We start from the raw sequence: 6,841 nt of genomic DNA, 5'->3' as shown, positions 1-6,841 counted from the left end.
TCCCAATAATTTCACCTTCCAACCCAGGCTAACTGACAGAAAGGAGAGAGAAGGGTTCAGGCCCCCAGGTGGACTCTGGGTGACCCCACACTGCAGGGTACTGGGCAGGATAAAAACTCCATGGAGACGAGGCGCACATTTCCTCAGCCAGTCCGCAGGGCCACCCTAGGAACACCCTGGTCAAAATGTCTGGCGCACAGTCTCCAGCTACCAAGTGGCAGAACCAGGACGTGAATCTGGGCATACTGACTCTTAACTCAGTGCTCTTTCCTCTGAACCAAGACTTTATTTTAGGGGGGATGGGACCAGCCACTCCCAAAGCAGTTCCCTACAGGGCCCAGGGCCCACCCCAAAGCCCTCAGGGACTGGTGTGACTGGCCCTGCCCAGTGAGGACTCCAACAGACACCATGGACGGAGCATGATCAGACACCCCCTCCCATCCTCAGCCCTAAGATTCACAAGCCAGAGTTTTCAAACGCCTGTGGAATAGGAAAGGAAGCATCAGCGAGCAGAGGAGGGCTGTCTGGTGACACTCGCTTCCTCTGTGTGAGCTCCTCTCTCCCCCTTCTCTGCTGGGTCACAGTGTACAATGTGTTTCTTCATGCAGGTCAGGGTCAAAGCAGCTGAGAGTCCCTGTACGCCATGGGCTGTGTGCCAGGAGGGTTATTTACAATAATGTCCTGTTAACATACCGGGGCTGAAGGAAAACCAGGCAGGAAAGGAGAGAAGAACAGAGAGAGACCCCACCGAAGCAGGGAAGGAACACTTGGCCAGGGCAGGGAAGAGCTGGACGGGCCAGCTTAGCACAGAGTGGGAGCTGCAACAAGTCCAGAGATCAGACAGACCCTGAGAGGGGAGGAGCTGGAAGGCGCTTCAGGCAGGGAAGTGGCGGGAACACACAGCAGGTGGAGGCACAGAAGAGCCTGACACGCCCTGAAGGCAGGACCGCAGGAGGGAGGGGATGGTCACAGAGACACACTAGAATGTTTAGGGGAGCGGGGTGGTCAGGTAAAGGAATTGACAAGGATCCCCAACCAGAACTCAAGGGACTGGGGAGCAGCCCCAGTCAGTCCAGGCGGCCCTGCAGGAATCAGCGCTGCTCCTGGGCTTGGGACACTGCTCCTTTTATTTCAAAGGAAAATTACAGCGACAGCCAGAGAAACTCAGCGATGCGCAGAAGCCGGGAAAACTGAGATGACCTGCCATAACCTGGACTCCGAAAACCTTCACCTTCATAGGAGAGCAGGAGCCAGGCGCTGGGCTGGCGTGCTTCCTACACTTCTCCTTTCATCTCTGTAAACACCGACGATGTGGTTGTTATTGCTCCCATTTCACAAAGGAGGCAGCCAAAGCCAGAGGCTAACCCACTGTCTGAGGTCACTCAGTTCCTGCCGGTGGCCCTGGGGTCTGGATCTCACCTACTGTGTGCAATACACACTGCCCACCCCCCAACAACTCTAAGGTACCACCGCATGGATGGGGCACTGCTTAGGCACAAATGGACTGCCTGCCCCCTAATCAAAGCCAGGGAAGTTTTTGGAAGGTGACCATACCCTTCCAAGAGACGGAAGAGGAGTAGAGTGCTGGCCGGGCACACTGCCTGGTGCCATTTCACAAGCGGGCTCTTCTTTGAGCCCCTGCACTTCATGGTAATAAATGAGGGTGAGGCCCACGGATCAAATGTCTAGGACTGGGAAGAGATCACGTAATCAGAGCTCAAAGGTACCTGGTGCCAGCTCTCAACAACATCCCAGTCCCGCCACCCCTGGTATACACAAATGACACACATTACTTGCTGCCCTCGTATCCAGGGAGGTGCCCACAAGGACCCACTTGACCCGTGAGGGAGGAGACTTCTGAAAGAGATGCCGGCGACATGCAATGGTGGAGGCTGTGGCCCCGCCACATCTGTACAGAAGGACCCTTATTGGTGAGCCCACAGTTCCCAGGGGTCTCCAGAAACAGGCCTTGCCCTGACTTACCTCTCGATCCAGTCCAGACAACTGAGGCGGTGGTCTCAAATAGGCCACAAGCCCCACTGGTTCCAAAACCTCACCTTATGTGCTAACTGATGTCCAACCTCCCTCAAGATTTCCTGAGACCTGTTTTAATTTCAGACTTAACACTAATTCTGCCTGAATTTCACCTCTAGGTTATTGCACTTGTGCACAAAAGCTTCTCTAGAGCAAAGCTAGTGACTTTTTGGTCAGTCTGCCCTGTTCTGCTCCACTTGCTCACCCATGGCGCCAAGGGGAGTTCATTTCAGGTCCCGCACATTGTAGGCTTAACTCTGCTGGTTTCTAAATACATCACCACTGAGCACAGCTTGGGGACAAACCAGGATTACACCTACTTACCAATGACACATAAAAAAATTGACGAAGGAAAAATGTTCAATAAATCAACCAAAATCTGTGACTCCCGAGTTTGGGAAGTATGGAATAAAGATGGTTATTTCATCTCTTGGTATGTACCTAACATTTTAGTTCACGTGTCTTTCTTTCAATATGGAAAATAAGTCATCTTTTAAAAATATACTTTTAAAAATAATTAGTATTGCTTTTCTTCTTGCCTGAAGGGCTGCATCCCCCTACCCAGTGGACCCCAGCCAGGGGCAACAAGTGGGGAACATGATGAGAGCCAGCCCCCCTGGAAGGAGGGCCCCATCCATGTAGAAACAGTATCACAGGAACATACCTCTGTGCTTACTGTATGGAGAACCTGCTTTTCTCAAATCAACAGATGTTGCTAGTAAACACGGTCTGTCACTTGTCAGCAGAATCACACATGGATGCGTATTTCAAAACTGCAGCTGTTACCTGCCCCTTTTTAACAAATACTCCTCATCTAAGGTCACCACATATAGTAACGTGTGCACACTCTAATCAACACCAGGTGCTTTTTTACAAAGAAGTGTCTATAAGGGGGTGAGGAGGAGATCTTTCCAGAAGTTCTTTCACCTTCTGGTCTTTATAAATTGAGCCTCATAAACCCTCTTTCTAGTACACCGGAATCCCCATGCGACTCAGGATTCAGCCATTCTGTTCGCTGCAAACTCCCTCTGAGGTGCACAAGAACCAAGCACTCTGAAAGCATTTTCATCATGATTTACATAAATAAAATCAAAATATATTTAATATACAAATTAAAGGGTTTGTCTGTACCATGCTTTCTTCTACAAGTATCAAAGTCCTCACCCCACCATACTTTGTCCTGTCAGTTCCTGAAGGACTTCGTGATCTAGCCTAGCACAGGAATGGGGGCTCAAGCTCCCCACCTACAAAGTACCTTTTGCTCCAGCAGCTCCCATGTCTGCCTGCCCTCCTGTGGAGGGGACAGCAGAAAAGTGCCAAATGTGCCAGAGCACACAAAAGCTGGAAAGGCTGTGGGGTAGGGACGGTATTCACGCTTGGCAGTGCCCAGCAGACACTAGGACCAGACCTAGGTCAGTCGTGCATTCACTAAACACAGTTCACTACGTCTCCTCCCTCCAGTGCTCTGGCCTAGTTAGTCCCCACAGATCCCAGGATGAACCTGCGCTTGGCCCAGGGCACTCACAGCTGTGGTGGTGGCCTAGAGGCACATCTGTAATGAGCACAGGCACCAGGAAGATGGCCAGAGGCCAAATGAGACTGACACTTCAGGATCGTGTGTACAGGAGGCAAGTGACCAGTGGAAGAGACTACCCTAGGAGCCTGGACTTGGGGTCCCAGCCCTGCCACCACTGTGTACATTAGCATGTTACTCACCCATTTGCCCCACCCAAATAGAAGAGGGCTTTGAGGGCTCCCTTTTCTGATGCTAACATGTCCAAGTGCCATAAAGGAAGCAAATAAAGATGTACAGAGAGAAAGAACTAGAATAAAAGCAGCACCCCCTCTGCAGAGACAGACTGAGGAAGAGACACAGGCAGCATCCCTAACATGGAGTCCTCAAGCTCCCAGAGGAAGCTCCCACTGAGCCTACCCTCTCTGACCTTCCCAGAGAGCTTTTCAAGCCCCAGCTCATGATGGAGAACAGCCAGGAGCTCGAGCCCACACATTAGCTGGAAACTATCAGGGGCCTGGAGACCTTCAATTCTAGTCTCCAAAACTAAAAAAATACGCACTATCTAGTGCCACCTATTTAGCCAGATACAATATGAGGTACCAGGAGGAAAATATGTTCTTTTTTTTATTAAAGTTTTTTTTTTAAGATTTATTTATGCATACAAGAACTGGGGTACAGGCCAGAGGTACGGGGGTATGTGTGAGAGAATTCATCAGTCAGAGTGGGGAACAGAACAGGTGGATATGATTGAAATACACTGCTGAGGGGAGCAGCGGGTTAGTCAGGAGAGGTCTGCTGCACCATGTGGTCAGCTCCCTGGCCAGCCAGGGATCAGACTTGTGGGGCAGGCTGCAGAAGCTTCACAGTGCTGTGCCCAACCACCTGCGCCACCAGGGAGGTGCCGAAAATATGTTCTTTTAAAAAAATAAATATAAAAGGCAATCCTGCCAAGCACAACAAATGATGACATTATACACTTTTCCACTCAGGACCCACATGAAGTTATTTTATTTGCAGGCAGGGTTCTCATACACACCCCGGATCCCCTCTTCACAGTCAGAACTCACCATCTTCTCATGAGGTGACAGGCTGGACACAGTGTGTGAATTTGCTGAGTCACTGTTCAGTCCCCTTCGTGACTGCAAACTGTCACGCGCAGCCAAATCCTATCCAACTAAAGTCAGGCTGTGCGTCTAAAGCCAGCATACCCTGCCCTGGTCGCTTCTCATCCTGAGCTGCCCGAAGCCGTGGGATGGCAGCATGGGGGCCAAGAGCAGACTGCACTGAAATCCCGTCTTGGGGAGTGCGCATGACCCTCAGGAGACTGAAAAGCCTCCTCCTGAGCAGGATCCCCCCAGCATCTGTGGCATGTAAGACCCCCTGGTGTCCCACAGGCATCTGCTCAACATGTCCAAAACTGACCCCACCACCCCATGCCACCCTCTGGGCTCCCCATCCTGAAGAATACGACCACCACCCACTTCTCTCCTCAGCCTGGGCAACTGCAGGAGTCGCTAACTGGCCTCGCTGCCCCTAGTCTTGCCCTTGCCTCCCCAAGACCTGTGCCACTGCCAGAGCAACTGCTTCACGCAGAATATGCTATCAAATCATTCCCAGGCTTCCTGTCTTCTACACGATTCCTAAGGGGCTAAAAGAACCTGTACGAGCTTGCCCATCCTCAGTGCCCAGCAATATCTCGCCATGCTCCCTCCATGATGTCCCAGTTAGCCCGCCCTAACTCTCCTGCAAGCCTCTGCACAGGGACACGCTTCCTTCCCTCCGCACCTGGCCTCAGCACAAACATCCCCCCTTCTGAAAAGCCCTCCCCATGTCCTCCATGGCACGCTGCTCTTCTGCCACCACAGCAGGGACCGTATTCCAGATCTGCTGGCGCAGCTGTCTCCCCCCACCCCCCAGGGGCTGTCATCCAGAGAAGGGCTTTCCTTCTTCCCTCTGCAGCTCCAGTGCTTCTGTAACAACTCACACAGAGCAGACAGGCAATACGTGCTTACGAGACGAAAGGAACTCGGCCATCCCTCCACTGCTCAAGAAAGCCGGCCATTTCTGGGACTGGCTCACACCTTCTTGTAGCTCTCAGTTCTCGTGTGTAATCAAGGGCCTCTTAAGAGCAGGGCAAAGGCAGGCGTCTCACACTTAAGTGGGCATCAGACTCAATAAAGCACACATACTGGGCCCCAGTTTGATAGGTCGGGGATGGGGCCTGAAAACTTGCATTCCTAGCAAGGCCCCAGGTACTACCACCTTGCTGGTCATAGCAACTTACCCCACCTGGAGGTAGAAGGGGAAAGGGAGCAGAGTGGGGTGCCCCCACTCACCCAGCCAAAGCCAGGCTAGAAATCTAGAGAGCCTCTCCTAAAGTTTCTCCATGCTATCCCCTCCCCAAAAGTCTAGGGACTTCAGTGGAAACTTTCCACCTGCCCCTTCTCTTCCCATCATTCCTGCAAGCATTTGAAAAAGGAAACCGTAATTGAAAGAGCTTAAAAGACAACGACCCTCAGGGCAAGCCACCAAGGGAACCTCGGGCTGCCACTTGCAGCACACTCCGGAAAGCACTGTTTCATGATCTCTGGGGCTCACAAGTGGTCTTCTGCCCCCTCCCCAGCACAGCAATCTTTTTACTCTGGGCACACAAAAAGTTCCTTTACATTTTTGAAATTTTTCTTTTATTTTACTCTTAGAAAAAGAAAACACCAGTTGACTGTTTCCTCTAAGGACTCAAAAGAATATGTGTGTTGGGCCTGCCTGGTGGCGCAGCGGTTGAGCACTGGGCTGCGAAGGTGCCCGAAGCCTCTGCAGCGCCAGTTCAATCCCACATGGAGCGCAGACCTCTCCTGCCGCCCGCTGCTCCCCTCAGCAGTGTATTTCAGTCAGTCTGCCTGTTCTGTTCCCCGCTCTGTCTCTGGTGAATCCTCTCACCCCCGCATCTCTGGCCTGTACCCCAGCTCTTATATGCATAAATAAATAACTCTTTATTTAAAAAAAAAAAAGAATATGTGTGTTAGGGAAAAGGCTTCTGAAGTAAAAATTCATGCATTTCTGCAGATGGGCCCTTCACCTCGGCCTTTAAAATCACACACCAGGGACCATCCCCCAATTTCCTCTAGCCAACTGCAGGCTTCTGTGTAGTGAGGTCTGGCCCACTGCATCTCTGCTAGCACGCTCAGCAATGTCCTAATATGCTCTCAGTCTTCAAAGGCAAAGGAATACAAGAAGAACCCAGGGAAAGAGAGACAGAAAACTAGCCTCCGCCGTTGTCCTCTCCCGCCTGTC

Source organism: Talpa europaea (genome assembly GCF_964194135.1).
Source record: "Talpa europaea genome assembly, chromosome: 14".
Lineage (NCBI taxonomy): Eukaryota > Metazoa > Chordata > Mammalia > Eulipotyphla > Talpidae > Talpa > Talpa europaea.
The sequence above is the reverse complement of the archived record's forward strand: the minus strand, read 5'-3'. Positions refer to the sequence as shown.